At 35.9% G+C, this 17,200-nt stretch overlaps 1 long non-coding RNA gene across 1 annotated transcript in view; it reads right to left on the bottom strand.

Moving 5' to 3' along the window:
• The window catches only part of LOC134472444 (uncharacterized), a 31,821-nt gene that overhangs the window by 8,114 nt on the left and 6,507 nt on the right, over nucleotides 1–17,200 (bottom strand). The window contains exon 2 of the long non-coding RNA XR_010042267.1: nucleotides 734–780. This is a non-coding gene — a long non-coding RNA (uncharacterized LOC134472444). The remainder of the gene's footprint in view (nucleotides 1–733; nucleotides 781–17,200) is intronic.

Below are 17,200 nucleotides of genomic sequence, written 5' to 3'. Positions count from 1 at the left end.
CTATCTTTGGCAGCTCAGTGCTTAAGCCTAACCCTAAACCTAAATCTCCTCCTCACCAACCTATGCAGTGCATACTGATAGTCAAGGGGAGAGCCCTTCCTCCTGTTTCAGGTCTCTTTGTGGATGACTCTGTTATTGGGTGTCTTGTTTTGCTCCTAACAGCAGACTTAGTGTTAAGTGTCTGTCTCAAATATTTTAAATGTTTGAAATTTGATTTCATTGTGTGGAATCAGTACTCATCAGTGGATTAATCTATTTATAATTTCAGTATATGAAAAACCTGTGAAAAGGATGGGCTGTGTTACAGCTGAGCCACTTGGGGGCGGGGGCATGTTCTGGAAACATGTCCTCTGTGTTCAGCTTCCCTAACTTTCTCTGGTTCCTAGATGGCATGGTTTGAGAGTATTTTTCTTCACCATGAGACTCTGTAATTCTATTTCTGCCTTGCAACTAGCAGATCATGTACTGATACTGTGCAACAAGGTAAACTTCTCATTGTTTAAGTTTTAGGTTTTGTATATTTTGTCCCATTGATGTAAAACTGAATGACAACTAAAACTCTCATAACTATGTAGAGTACATCAACTCAAACCCACAAGTTTTCTGAAAATCCATGAGATTTACTCAAATAACAGTAAAGTGTTAACTTTTGAAATATCTCTCCATATTCCCAAATGCACTACATTGCATTTCTTAAAAAAACATGAAAATCTGCAGTAAAGTTTAATGTTACCTCTAATGTTCCATGTTCCTTTCACGGGTACACATTCATTTCCATAGCTGAAAATTAATAAGTGGAAAGACCTAGTGTGAAAATCTTCAAAGCAAAGCTAGGTGATCATTCCCCAATATTGATATCTCAAGCAACCAATTCTCTCCTATTCTATTTTGTCCTGGCCTGGCCTGTAGTCAGGTTGTTTTCTGACATGAGAGTAGTGAGTCTTTACTAGAATGCTGACCCTGGAACCTTCTGAAGACATTCATGGTCCATTTTCAGGAAGAGTCCAGAGTCCTATTAGAATATGGTTCATCTCTGAGACCTCAGGTTAAAGCCTTTACATGCAAGTACTATTATTCAGGTGAGATGAGATTAACATTTTGTAAGAGAACCTGGTCCAAAAATCTCTGCATTACAATCTTCCACTTGGGTTACACTCTGGAGATAAATATTTGTTTCTCTTTTTGTCCTTGGCTCATAGAGAGGGCAATAGAGTGGAAATTGATCAATGAAAAGGGTGCAGACTGTATAATCTGTCAAATCAGAGGAGGCCAAGGGCAAGGGCTCTTCTGGTGTCATGGCATCAAAGTGCTTGTCAGGAGTACATTACTGACAGGACCCCAGCTGGATGGGATGTTTTCTGTGGTTTTTACAATCTGCATAGCAAAAGCCCTGGGAGACCCTCAAACTACACAATGGTAATGTTGTGGGATGGGAGCTCTGAAATGGGGTGGAATCTGAAAGAGGTCTGATTAGAATAGTCAAAAGTAACTGTAATGCCTTAGGTTCAGGGATATAGCTCAGAGGCACAGCACCTGCCTGAGAAGCATGAGGTCATGAGTTTGAATCCCTGTACCAAAGAGGAAAAATGTCTAACTGTGTTGCCTGGGGTCCCCCACATTAGTGCCAGATCCTGATGTAGTGTCTGATTGGCATTGATTCATTCTCTTTTTCTTTTTCCCTTTGCGGATATAAGGGAAGGAAACTCAACTTACTGGATGAACATTATAAGTATGTGTTCTCTAAAATCAAAGAATGAATTTTAGGAACACTGGATGTTAAGAGAGATAGAAAGCTTGTGTCCTGATAAGATTGTAGCATGATAGAGATAAAGAAGCACACTAGATACTCTTGGAGATTTAAGATGCTTCCCTATGCCCAGTACCAAGTTGGGTGAATGTGATATTAGACACAACTAAGCCCTAGGCTAGCTGAATACACCATGTCAGAGAGAGAAAGAGAGTGAAGGGGGGAGGGAGAGAGGTCCAGAGAAAAGCAGACAGAAGAGGTGTCCAATGGGGTTCTGAAGACCTTGTTTTTTGTAGGGATTTTTACAGTGCATAACCACAAAGTGAAACCATTCTAAGGTGGGTGAAAATGGGAACTCGCAATTCAGTGAGGCATGAGGTTGGACAGAATTATGGTCCATCAATAAAATTACCTAAATGCTCAGGTAAAATTGATTAAATTGGGATCCAGTAGGGAAGGTACAGAGGAGGAGCATGGCTTTGTTGTAAGGAGTTGAATTAGTGGCTCCTTTTGACTTCTTCAAAGTGATAGATATCTATTTAGAATATCCATCCCAGATGTTTATACTTAAGGTAATGTTCTGTTTGTTTTCTCTTTTGTCTTGGGACCTAGCTCACTGAGGGAAGTGTTTGTTACCCACATAGTTGTAAGCTGTCTGGTCTTCTGCACTGGCACCTTTGAAAGCCTAGCCCTCTCTAACTATCTATATTTATATTTAACTCAGCTGCCTATAACATTGTTGGAGCAAGACCAGCTCTGAAATCTCAGGTCCTTTTTCCCACTGTGACACAACAAGCATAAATGACTTCTTGAGAAACTCACTGCTACTTTTGCATGTGCACCATTCTGGGCAGAGTAGGAGCCTGGGGAGATCCAGGCTCACATACAAACCGGAGGTAGATGCAGTGGTGGTAAGCTCAGTCCCTCGTTTCATTCCACTAAACAGCATAGCTAGAGGATCTGAAGGTTATAAGGATCTGAAGGTTATAAGGATCTGAAGGTTATAAGTATCTATGACACAGGTTCTCATACCCACAATCCTCCCCCTCAAACTTTTGCTTTTCAACATTTGTAGTAATCTAAACTTCCACTCCCCACTACATTTATAAATACATACTAGGTATTAAGAAACATCCTGAGAATTCAAAACAATGTGTTGTTGTGTCCCAGTTGAGGAGCACCTGCCAAACACCCAGGGAACTCCTGAGTTAAACATTGAGCAATGCCAAAGAAATTTAAAAATTTATTTAGATGGTAGGTCCACTCACATTTGGACAGTTTAAGTAAGTTCTGCCACAGTTAGAATGCAGAGGAAAAGGTATTAGGTATTAAAATCTTGGCACGTGAAGAGGAAATTGTACCTGCCAGAGACAATTTCCAGATGTGGCTACTTATTAACCTGACATTGAGAGACATCTTGAATTGGGGACATTTACATGGACATATATGTGTGATACGTGTAGGAGTGGAAAGGAGCCAGGGCATGATCTCTGTAGTAAGAGCTATAGTTCTTAGCCTAATTGTTAATGTTTTTAAATACAAACAGCTGCTTTTTAATTTGAAGAGAAAAAAAACAGAAAAAAGGATAGAAATAATACAGAATTTCAGAAAAATAAACAGTAAGAAATCACTAGTTGATAAGTTACATATTGTCATCTTAGAAATAGTTCAAGTTACAAAATTAAAGCATACAAAGTGATATTCAAACAATGACACTGCAAACAGTTCTGCTCAATAATCCAACTAAAACTTAGTAATATGGTGATCAGTCCTTCACACTTGTGTTTTTATCTTAAAGACGGTAAGATTAAACATGTCAAAACAGAACAAAACAGTTCACAAGGAAACAATTTTCAAAAACACAGATTTCTAAGCAAGTCCAGTGGAGATCTTCACTGTCTGTCTTATTTTTTCTAGTTTTCTTTCAAATAGTTGTCCCCATCTTGACACACATTGGATATATACTGAACATTATAGAACTAATCAAATCATTACAGGATGATGAAGGCTTTTTAGGTCTCCAAAATCTGATTTTGGGGGAGTCAATAATGAATACCATAATGTCTGTCATTCTCTTCGAAGTAGCAGTCTTTATCTTTATGTATGCTGAAATTGAACACAAGAGACTAGACTAGTATTACTCTGAAGAGTGAATAATAGTTTTGCTAGATTTTATATCATGATACATTATATCATAGTGCTACATTGGGTTTCTTAGTGTCTCTTTTTCTTCAGAGTATCTGTTCATGACATCGTGTATTATATAATCTGTTCCCATTAATAATTTAGAAATGCTTCCTGTGTGTGAATCTCTACATGTATATATATACTTTCTTTATTTTAGGGAAAAAACAGATCAAAACAAGGTAAACAAATACCCTCTTAAAGTCTCTATTGAAGATGATACTCATGGTATAGATTCTTGTTTTAAGTGTGGTATTAATCAGTTTCTCCAAAAACACCTGAATCAGGAGAATAAATGAGTAGTCTTGGAAAATGAATACTATAAATTTTGGGCTGGGTTTTTGCTTTGAGTTGCTTCCATGATGATGATCCTTATGAGATGCCCCACTCTGTTCACACTGTATGGCTTGCATGATTGCAACAAGGGGATAGGGCAGAGATTTTCAATGATCAGACATGATCATGAGCAGTTTGAACACAAACAACCAACCTTGCACCTGGCTGAAGATAAAGCATTCCCATTTGTATTCCTAATTCATGCTGGTCTTGGAAACCTTTCCAACCATTTCAACTTTGAGTAAACTGCCTTGCCATGCCAGTTTAACTGCTCATGTAAGCCCACTTTATAACACTGATGGGCTGAAGGCATAGCTGTCCTATTCTTTGACTTCCAAAGCTCTTTCCCCTTGACAGTGACATATATATCCCTGGAAAAGAGATGACCAGAAACCCACATTTTCCATAAGTCAAAAGAGACTGTAATCCCTAAAATTCTCATGAGTTCTCTAGGCCTCCCCATTCTATGTGGGTATACTACAGGTTGCCATGGGAATAACCTTTGGCACAACTGAGAATCAGCCCCAGCTTTGGTTCAAGGCACATTTTAGTCTGTCTGTAGCTTCCTGTGGGTGTCATTATATAGCATGAAACAGTGAAGGTTGTTCTAGCTTTTCAAACTAATGAATCTAAAAGTATCATTGCTGGTAAGGACAAGGAGAGGATGTGCAAGGACAAAAAGAGAGCAATTTGGACAGACTCATTGAGCCTGTGTTTAACATGCAGAGGATAATTTTGGCAACTCTTGGAGTCTGTGTCCATTCTTGTACATAGTCATTCAGGAGCTGTGTCCACTCATCTGCTGTCAGTCATTTCCATCAATGCTCATTCTCCACATGAGAAAACCTATAAATGGCATGGCAAGGGATCTTGGGAGTGGAGGTCAAAGATGTTGTGCAGTCACACAACAAATGGGACAGAGCTTTTTAGAAGGAAATCTTGACCTAAATGTCAGCAGTTTTGTGCTTGAGGATCCTGTGACAGAAGCATTTTCTTTCTAAATTGTACCACTTATCAGCATGATTAGATTATATGCCATGGCTTCAGGTACATTTGTTTGCTGGCTGTAGACTGTAGATATGAGTAAGCACTCAGCATATGCTCTACCTCTGAGCTACACTCCAACCTCATATAGGGCTATCTTAGTGCTTAAATGAGAATTTTGTACTTGTTCATCCTGTATTTTAATTCTTTCAATATTATTTTCTAGAATTCTTTGCACTGCTGCATGTAGGTGTTATTCCTGACAGGGACTCCACTGTTTGTCTCCATAGCATTTTACTTGCCTTTGCAATTATGGGAGTGCAGGCTTTCCCACTGCTATCACTGTTATAGGTGCCACAAAAATGTGCTCCTACTTGTTTCTCTGGAAACAAGATTTAAGAACATGCCATGAATTCTCAGGAGCTTCTTTGCTGGTGCATAGAGTGTATTGTTTAAAATGTTGCTATGCACTATCCACAGTACCACGACCAGTGGACTCTAGTTTCTTTTTCATATCACAGTCAACACTATACCTTTTCTAATTTGACAAGTTTCATGAACCCATAATGAAATTTAATTACTTCTGTTTGGTTTTTCTCTATTTTATGCCACCAGGTTTTTTTTTTTTTTTTTCTCTTTTTATTGGTACCGGGGATCGAACTCATGGCTGCCTGCTTGCAAGTCAGGCGCTTTTGCCACTGAGCTAAATCCCCAGCCCCTATACCTCCAGTTTTAAGCATTCATTTTTTCCATTTCCCCTGCAAACTACTGTTTAATAAATACTTGGCTTTCTCTGTATATTTTGTGTGTGCTGACACTGGATTAAAAAGGCTTGAGACATATTTACAGTTTCCATGTTAGTTGAGTATAATATAGCTTCATTATATTGACTTAACTTTCTAAGTCAGTATACTAAAGGGTTAGTTTTTAAATTATTTTTCTTTCTCTCAAAGCTGTCCCTCATCTCTGCTGCTTCCCTTTCATTCTTTATTGTTAACTGAACTCAAAATATCTCTCTAAATCATTTGAGAATTTATCATCAGCAGGGTGTTGACTTTTCTCCCAGTTTTGCTAAAATATACTCACTTACCATTTTATTCTTTCACGTAAAATAAACATATTGAACATCCTAGTCCATTTAGAACATTTTCTTTATATTCTAAAGAAACTCTTCCTACTCAAGTCCTATGCATTGCTAATATGCTGTGTACAGTGGAAACTTCTGTTTCTTTAAGGCAGTTCTGTAAAAAAGTAATTCAGCACTGTCTCTGGTAACACTTGCAATAGGGGCCCAAATTAAAGTAAAAAGATTTTACATTTGGTGTCATTATTCAATATTAGAAAAGAGTACTGGAGAGAGGGAGATAGAATCTGAGAGGAGGACATGCCTGAATTTTTAAGACTGCCTTGGTGATGCTGTAGGACTTTAGTTCTCTGTGGTAGAAGACCATTATCAGATAGATGTAAATTTCCCTCCTTTGCCCAAATCAGTAAGTCAAAATAAATCTTCTTTACTGTCTAGTTAGTGCCAATAATTTCATTTGGAAAAACTAAGAAAAGGACTGAGAAAGTATGGGTAACTCTCATAATTTCAGAAACTATCAGGTTGTGTTCCAACATGACTGCCCATTTGACACCCTCAATAACCACTTGGGAGTTTTCTTCATATCTTCATCAACAGTTGTTGATGTGTAGTTTTCTGATTAGAATCTACTTAGAGGCAATGTATTTTGATATAAAAATATTTTCCATATACTTATCGACAAGTTTGGTTTTAATACAAACGCATGAATCAGTTCATTCAGAGGAAAATGGAAAACTATGTTCCATTTTCAAGAATAATCATTGATAAGATGTGACATTTACTTTTTGGTCTTTTATTTCTTTTTTAGTTATAATGAAAAAAAATGAGCACATAATCTGTTATGATATGTAAAATGAGTGAAAAGAATATGTAAAATGAGAAAAAGAAATATAGTTTCCTGCAGATGACAGATTCAAAAAGGCTGCATTTTCTGAACTGTTAGAAGTCATGAATATAAACAAGATTAAATTTTGGTGAGCATGACTGCCCTAAATCTGCACTGTGAATAGTTTCTTTTAAAGTATGTGAGGCAGATGCCAGTGTGAAATGATTAAGTGTCCCAGTGAGGTTGGCTGCCATAATTCTCTGAGCAAAAACAAATGATTTTCTTTATCATTTCCTGAGTCTGAACACTTGTACTAAGGAAAAGAAATATAATAATACATCCACATTTGTCAGCAAGTGCCTCAATTTAGAAAGTGTCATCTTTGGGGCTGGAGGTTTAGCTCAGTGCCATAAGCACCTACCTTGCAAGGAGGTGGTCGTGAGTTCGATTCTTGGTACCGATAAAAATGAAAAAGACCCCAAAAAAGTGTCATCTTTTTAATATCAATAGGATTACATGCAAAAAGATGAACTGAGGGCATGAAAGGTAATGAGAGGACTTGCCTAGCATTATAGTAATCCGAGTTGAACCTCATTACCCCAAATGACTTGCAAATAAAATAGAAAAAAACTATATTGGGATAAATTAAGAATCTAGGATAGATATCTGTAATTCCATTTGCACTGAAGAACTAATTTTGATAAGCATTTTGTGGAAACAATATAAATCACCTGTAGTAACTCTGTTAGTGAGATTTTCATTGAAGTACAAAATAGCTGACAGAATGTAAAAGGAAAAACTTAATATAGATCAGTTTCAGAGGTCATCCTGCTGCAAGGAAGAAATATTACATGTGCTTATCATGAAGAACTCTTGTCACTCTCATTCACCCATTAAATAGAGAGAGACACAGAGAGATAGAGAAAACAAAGGAGAAAGAAGAATGGAATGAATCATTCAAGAGTATGCCCTAGTAACCTTCTAAACCTCAATGTTGATCTCCTTAAGAGAATCTGCATGATGATCTTCGGGGAACAAGACAACTGGCAAGAAAATATACAGAATATGTCATTTAGAGAATCTTTTCCACCATAACAGTGTTTAAGTGCCCAAGAAGATGATCATTTATTATATACTGGAATAGTGTACAGTCTCAAAAATGGATACCTTGCCTGCCATTCATTGCAGCTTGAACTAATCTGAAGATCATAAAGTGGAATATTCTGTCGGAAAAAAATATATCATGAGCACATCCATACTTAGCATCTGCAGTATTGTGATAAAAGTAGGAAGTTTAATGATAGTTGATATTGGAATTGTCAATAGGGAGATGTTAAAGAAAACTGTTGATTTTTCTCTATACAGTGCAAACAAAATGTAGAAATACCCTGATGACTCTGCTAAATGTTACCCCACCACAAATAGGGTTGAAATTGATAAGATGATAGGTAGTTTTCACATCTTCAAAAGTAATTAATTGTGTTACATGAAAGATATACACACTAGAGAGATTATGTGAATCACTGCCCATGCAGACATATATTGAAACATCTAATTGTGCTTTTGAAATCTATGCAGTTTTATTTATCATCTTTCAATCAAGTGAAATAAAAGTTATCTGTTAAAGTTAAAATGACCATGGCCACATGATATGTCTAATTCAACTACTTACTGCAGAGAGGCTATTTCTGCCCTTCTTTAGTTTCTGACAAATATTAGGATATAGTACTAAAATTTATAATTCATTTATTAGAAATATAAAAGAATTGCTTGCAGGATATAATCATGGAAATACCTGACATGTCATCAGTGCTTTCCATCCATGACAGTCAGCATAGAAAACTTTCAACAAATGTTGAGTTTTAAGTATTTTCATTTTGGGAAGTATTGCAAGCTCTTTTGAATTTACTGGAGATTTTCATATAGAAGTTTTCACATTATATAGAGGTACCTGTGTGTCTCTTGGTACTTTAGTTTTGAATTGCCTGTTTAGATTTATTTTTGTAACAGCCTTCATCTAAATATTTTGACCCTGGTGTAGAGAAATAACCATTCATTGAAATTTAATTGGTTACCCCTGCCAGGAATTATATGATTTATTGAAGGAGAGAAAGTTGAAAAACATCTTCATCTGGCTACTTACATTACTCAGGTTGGAAGAGGAAGTGGAACTTCTATTTTAACTCTCTGGCTGTGTCGAATGTGTCAGTATGTCATGGACTAAGTAAGCAAATAATTATGGACACTCTTTCTGTGCATTTCTGGTGTCCTTGATAGAATATCAGTGTTTTTTTCGCTTATTACAAGCAATGAGTTTTGGCATTTGTGAAGACTTGTAAATTGAAGGTCAAGGCACACAGAGCTTTGTTGTGCTGGAAGACATGGTTTAGACTTGGTGTGTACTCATTATGTCCTCTCAAGGCAGGAAGTGCTTTTATTTATTGCAATTGCAATCATTATTGAGGTTTCTGACCTTATGATCTGATTGGAACACAGGATTTAACAGTTTGATAAAAAGGCAAGAAAGATCCCAGGTGTATGTTTGTGTCTGTGTATTCTATTGGTTACTGAAATCATGATATCCTTCTGGAGTTTTATGAGGCCTTTACAAAATGATTATGATTTTATTGCATGTTGAGATTTGGTTTCACCCTGATGCCCAGACTTGTACAGATCTTAAGAATCTGCTTGCCTCAGCCACTCAGAATGGTGTTATAACAGGTATTGGTCACCAAATCTGATGGAATGGGGATATTTTAACTAAATTAAAAATCAACTGTTAGCTTTCATATCAAGAAAATTTTAATTTATTTCTATTGCTTATGATAGGGCCTTTCTGAAAGCTGTCCTTGGAATCTTTCTGCTATAGATATGATTATGTACATTTGAAACTTATTGTGTATCAAAGTAATTTATTTATTTATTTTTGCCTTTTTCCTTTTTATCGGTACCAGGGATTGAACTCACAATTGCCTGCTTGCAAGGCAGGTGCTTATGCTGCTGAGCTAAATCCCCAGCCCCAAAGTAATTTATTTTTGAAACATTCCTCTTTTCTGCAAATACTGCAACAGTGATTTAAGACTGTTGTAATTTTCTAAATACTAACAATGTCAATTCTCTTATCATGAGTCTGCTTAGGGATGTATCTTCATTTTGGTTAATAGTGTGAGTCAGTGTGATATCCTTGATTCCTTCAAGAGGATGACTCACAACAAACACAACAACACATGGTTTCAACTGCAAGCTACACTTTGGTTAGTTTATTTGCACTTGCCACTGAATTTGACCTAATTGTGGTAATTCTGTGTGGTGTAAAAATGGAATTTTACACCCATGATTTCCCATTTGAAAAATGTTTAATGCTCAGCAAACAGCAAAGGTTTGTGTTCAGGAGAAAAACTGGGAAAAGATGCAGGTCACCCATAAAGTGATAGAGTAAGAGTAGATCACTACTGAGAATTTCTCCTAGGAATGCTTGAATGAAGGAGCCAGAATACACAGGTAACTGTTCTTTACACATTATCAAAGGGTCTTCTTTAATGAGTGACTCCAAAGAGCTTTAAACACTATGAGGTGCACTCTCATGGAACATGAATAGACTACAATTTTATCAATTCTGTTCTTTGTTGCATCCTTCTTAAGCCTTTGGTAGGATAAAATATTTTTTAGAATAATATTTCATAAAGTATAGTGTAAATTGTATTCAGATGTATGCCTTAATATATCTCTCAATATTCTTTTTACTGAAGCATTTGCCTGTAATTCTGCCCTCTTTGGCCCCTTTTTAACCTTTCTCAGGCTGGCATTCCATGACTTGAATCATTCCTTTGTGGTTTGACTTTTCTCTGTATCCTTTGGTTTCATTATTTTGACAGTCTACTCAAACCTTCACTTTGAGCTCTACTATGAAGTATAATTGTCTATATTCTTCTGTCTTGGCACTGAAAAATTAAGAGTAAAAATCCATCATATTTCTGTAACCTATGAAAGCATTCTGAGGTAGGGTCATAGTAGATGTAGGATGAATGCTTGAGTGTTGTATCAAAGTTAATAGGAATGCACAGTACTGAGGAGAATGGTTTCTCTTGAAAGTGCAGTGATATGATACATGCTACTTGACCTATATACAACCCTGCTTGTTGTATTCATGTTCTGAATGTTTTGCAAGGAAAAATTAAGCTTTGTCTGTTAAGATGTGACCAAGTTTTATATCCAGCCTAATGCTACCAATTATTCTTCACAGAGAGTGAAGCCTAAGAAAAACAAAAAAGGTTGATTTTGAAGATTTTTTAAGATTCTTCATCAGTAGAAAATCATTACACTCTGGTTTTCACAGAGGAAGAGAATCAGGTATCCTGGGAGCCTTCATGATATGGACTAATACTATCTGAACTGCATTGAAGAGCCTGACACACTGATGGTTTTGCAATCTGGCTTCTGCACCTTGATTATCAATAAAATGTGAGCTCATACAGAGCCAATACTTGTTATTATTGACCACCTGTTTGCAACTGACTCTAGGCTCTTTAGCGCATTTTTGCATCTGTTTGGAAACATATATGAGACACATTTTGTTTCAACAAACATTCATTAGCAGCACAGTATTTCAAATTTATAAGAATTTAACTAAAATTCTCCTTATTCCACCTGTAATCTCCAATCCAACTAAATGGTGTTGAGAACTTTTACAGGGCTCCTATAGGCACAAAAGGATTGAATTTCTCAGAGACTTTCTGCCCCTTCATGGTCTATAGTCACACAGAATTTAATGATGGCTTCTCTCCATGCTCAGGATTCCCATATGCCTTTGTTTCTAACTGATTTCTCTACCAATGGTGTTGGTTTTGACTTTGCCTAGGAAATTCTTATGTATCTCAAGCACTTCTGTACACAGTGCTACCCATTCATTTAAGTGGTTATTTTCTTCTTTCTTTAACGTACCTGCAACAACTTTTCCTTTTCTAGTTCATCATTTTTTTGACCACTGTGTGTTTTGTGTTCAGTTGAAAGGAAATATTGTTTCTTCCTAGCTCTCTGTGACTATGAACAAAGTTCTCTGCCATCAGTTACTCAGAGAAATTCTCTTACATTGAACATGACAGGTTAAAGTGTGATAATGTAAGCCAGGTGTCCTTAGATGTTCAGTTATATTTGTGTGGAAGTGGTAATGTTTAAATGATACCTGAAACATATGTTTATGAGGCAGGTGATGAAATGACCCAGAAAAATAATAGCTAGGTACAAGAGTCAGCATATGAAATTTTATGTACATGCAGAGAAATCTGTTATGATGTTGTGTCATGTTGACACATTCAGTAATACCAGGAATTTTTTTTTCTGGGAAAGCATTGACATACATTTTTTTTCTAATGCAGAAACATGGTAAATCCAAGGAAAAGAGTATCTAATATATAAGAAGTAGGAATTGGAAAGTTTAGACCAGGAGCTTCAAATGAAGTAGACCAGATTTAGTCTTTGAGGACACACTAACATGACTCAACCACACATTTGTAAGTGGGCTTTACAAATACCCTGTATGATTTCTGACCTTATCCATTGTAAAAGAGAATATCACATAACCCCACATTATTTTTCCTTCAGGAATATTTGTGTTGAATAGCAGAGAATTTCAATGAGTGAGGAACAATCTTCTAGGAATACAGAACTTACAGTCTCAAGTCCTTATGTGTCTGTTGCATCACTAGATAGTGACTAAGTGGATCAAGCATGGGGCTCCATTGTAGCATATAGTCTGCTGCTCAAGTCTGGCTATATGTTTAGCTTCAGATTTCAGGATGTTTTATGACTCTGAATGAAGTATGAACTTTGACTTAAGGGAGTAAAATGTATGGCTTTCTTTCATTTTTAATCTTTTCTCAGAATATTACTATATTTAACATATTCTTTATGAAATAATTCTGTTTCTTTTGGAAGGGCACATATTCATCTTCCTGACTTAAATGAAGTGTTTGACACAGTGTGAAAATCTCTACAGAGAAGCTTGCCTCATTCCCATATTATTATCTTTTCACACTGCAGACCACTCTCTATTCCATGGTGTCCTGGCCTGGCCTGAATGCAGGGTGTTTTCTAACAATAGAAGATTGATTGCTTGCTAGGATTCTGACCCTGAAACCTTCTCAATACATTTGCAACACTTTGGCAGGAAGTGCCCGCTGAATCCTTTAAGAAAACAGGGGCAGATCTGAAAAGCCTGAATCAAAGTCCATAAATGCTTCCCAGGGAAACAAGGTCAACATCATGGAGGAGACCCTGGCCCAGAAGCCTTTTGGTTACAGTCTTTTCTTTGTGCTTCACTCTTCCAGTTAGAGATTTGTTTCTCTTATCACTCTTATCTCTGAGGGAGAGCAATGGAACTGGCATCAAACAGCAATAATGAAATGCAAATGAAAACATTATTGAGATTTCATCTCACTGCAGAAAGAATGGCTGCCATCAAGACATCAACTGATAACTAATGTTGATGATACTATGGGGGAAAAGGAACAAGTCTCCACTGTTGGTGGGAATGCAGCTGGTGCAGCCACTGTGGACAATAGTATCGATATGCCTGAAAAATCAGGATTGGAAGTTCAACTCAATCCTGCTATTCCCCTAATGGGTATTTTCTCAGCAAAACTGAAAATGTTATGTTACAGAAATATATGTGCACCCATGTTTATAGCAATTTGTACGAGCTAAATCATGGAAAAGACCAAAATGTCCTTCAACCACCAAATGGAAGACAAAATGTGTTATTTTCATACAATGGAATATTACTCCAGTATAAAAAGGATGATTTGAGACTTTTATAGGTAAATGGAGGCAACATGAGACTACCCTCCTAAGTGAAATAAATCAAACTCACATTTGTAAGTGTATTATCTCTCTAGTATAAAAATACTAATAAAAACTATATAATAGATACTGTAATAATGAAAGGAAAAAGTGTTCTAAAGGATGTAACTGTATCCATGTATGCATATTTAAGTGTGCAAGATAGATAACGATACTGCTAAGTTTTTGTTTGTTTGTCAAACAGAATAGCTTGTAAAGCCATTGATTGTTAATTTTTATGCTTTAATTTCACTATTTGAACAACTACTTCTATGATGACAATATTTAATTCATCAACTAGTTAGTGTTTTTTACTGTTTTACTTTGGGTGTGTTTGGGAAACTATTATTTCTACTCTTTTTCTGCTTTGCTTTTGTTCTCTAAATAAATAAATCTTCAGTAAATAGTGTGAAATGGTAAGAAAATGCTCAAAGGGGGAAATAACTCAGAGAAAAAAGAAAACAGTGAAAGGGAAAGAAAAAAGAAAATTTTGAATATATACACTTAAGATGGCTTAGATGACTCTATGAGTAGTTCTATTAGTCCTTGGAACAAAACAGATAACATTCAGAGGCAAAGATCAATTTTTCTTGTCTATATCTGCCAATCTGTGTAACAAATTTCAAAATAACTTTGCAAAATAAAAACTTTTGTTAAGGTCCTACAACTTTGTATGGAAAACCTATAATGATATTGCTTTGGGTTCTTTGCTATTGTTCTTTATTTATCACTTTTATGTCATGTTTTCCTTTGTAGAGTTTGTTTTGTTTTGTTTCTTGGTCTAATACAGAAAGGATAGATGTACATGTATAGGTTTATGGATGCCTATAATTTTTCAAGTGTTTGAAAGAACTAATTTTATTCTTTGTGATGGAATGAATAGCCATTTTGAAGAAAATGAGACCTTATGGTAGCCATCACTGATTTCTTTTTTATTTATTTAAGGAGAAAAAGAGGGAAAAAAAAAACACAAAAAAGGTACAAGTTATACAGAATTTCAAAAAAAATAAACAATAGGAAATCACTAGTTAATAGATTACATATTGTTATCTTAGAAATAGTTGTTCAAATTACAAAATTAAAGCATATAAAGTGGACTTTCAAACAGTGAGACTGGAAACAGTTTTGTTCAATGATCCAACAAAACTTAGTAATATGGTTTTCTATCTTATACAGTTAAATATATTTGCAGTTATATTATTTAGAGCACTTTCTTTTCCTTTCTTTTGTACAATGACAATTACACATTTTGGGTTTTATTGCTTCCATCATTCTTATTACTTTTTTTTGAAGAGAGTAAAACCAAATGTGACATAACAGAACAGAGTCAATCAAATGAAAAGGATGGACATAATAGATAATGTAAAAAGAAAATACTAGGTGATCAACAATGCTTACCATACTGCCTCTTCCTATCTTAAAAATAATTGCCTATATCATCAGTTATAATAAAATTGAACAAAACAATAAAGAATAAAACCAAAACACTGGAGACATTACAGGTCTTTAAAGAAGATACCGTGTTGTTTTGAAGTCCTATAATGCTTTTATTCTTATTTGAGATTTGTTTTACTACATTTTCTACTATTCGATTTTAATATATGTCAGGATATGGACAGCTATTTTGAAGACCACAAGAGACATTACAGTAGCCATTATTGATTTTTTCTATTGTCCGGTTTGAAGGCCTCTAATGCTTTCATTGTTCTGTTTTGATCTGTTTTATACTATTTATTTTATTTGAATTCACTGTGTGTAAAGATATGAACAACTGATTCAAAGAAATATGAGAAATTGTGGTAGCCACTATTGATTTTTCTTCTCCTATTTTGAAATCCTGTGTATTACTTGTACTGGGAACAGGAACAGTGATACTCACTTTTGTTATTTTAAATGTTAACACTGGGTCTCAGGGAAATTGACAGCCTCTTGCCTCAGTCTGTCATAGTGATGAGACCAAAGTTGTGGATCACCAAGCCTAGATAGTATGAAGGTTTTATCTCACTCATGTACTCAAAGTTCACAAATTCAATGTCAGTATTGGTTTACATGTCGAGAAATTTTAAAATTTGTGTCTTTTAAGAATGCATGATGGCAAGCCTAAAAGATATCCTTGTATTCTTCTGCATTAGGTAAGTATTTATAAATTTGAGATTAGTTATTTGTAGGTTACAGTTTTTGAAATGTACTTCTTTCCTCTTGGGCTTTGAACATTTTCTCAGATGATCTTAATTTCCTCAGCAGCAGAAAAGACCATTCCTTCTCACCAACAGCTACTTGGAGGCAGCACATTTATTATTGATAATTGGGTGATTTGGTGCAACTCCCCTTGAGAACTTTAGGACGGGGACTCATGATGAAAGACCACAGCCTGGGACTCAGTCATCTGCACCTGCAGTAGTGTATAGTACTAGGACAGGACTTGGAACTTGTTAGCACTGTTTAATTCATGTGTATGAATTAAATTCTTGTCTAAATTTTCATCTGGATAACTGTTGAAATAATTGATACTTTTTGTCAACTTGAGAAGTTTAGCTAACTCACTCAGCTGGGAGCTGGGGTTGTTAGTACATAAGCATCCTCATCCTGTTCAACAGGAGGGCATGGACAGTGTGTGGATGCTACATTCACCATAGGGAGGGCTGGCCTGCTTACCATATAAGGAAAGAAATGAAGCTTGAATCCCCCATCCAACATTTTGCTCTTGTTGCTTTTGCTGACTTCTGGCAACTTGATCTGGTTCCCTGTGCATTCCATCCTGCATTAAAGCCAACTAATTATGGACTGGAATCTCCACAAACCGATCTAAATAAACCTTTCCTTCTTTAATTTTGCTCATTATGTGTTTTGTTGCATCAATGAGAGAACAGAATCTAAGTCATTACAAGAAGGAGATATGCATAAAGCTTTTCAATGTGTTGTATAATGAATGACATAGAGACTGTAGTACCTGGAATCTCCTTATATACCTCCTGTATTTACCATAGCCTGAGGAAAACCCTGCCCTGTTGGCATCTTGGTAGAGTCAGTGACAATGGTTTATACAGAAAGGGACATCAGGAATAAGTGATGAGTCTTCAGTTGAAGGAAGACAACTTGCAACGTGTCTCAACTCTCAGCATTACTCAGTGAAGCCTCTTTTAGTTTGCTAATGTAGAGCAGCCCAGGCGATGAGGAGCTAGGAAAGACAGGGTATAAGACA

Source organism: Cavia porcellus, unplaced genomic scaffold, assembly GCF_034190915.1.
Source record: "Cavia porcellus strain 051 isolate PalLab524CR breed Dunkin Hartley unplaced genomic scaffold, mCavPor4.1 scaffold_23, whole genome shotgun sequence".
In the NCBI taxonomy this organism is placed as follows: domain Eukaryota; kingdom Metazoa; phylum Chordata; class Mammalia; order Rodentia; family Caviidae; genus Cavia; species Cavia porcellus.
This window is presented reverse-complemented; position numbering and strand designations above follow the sequence as displayed.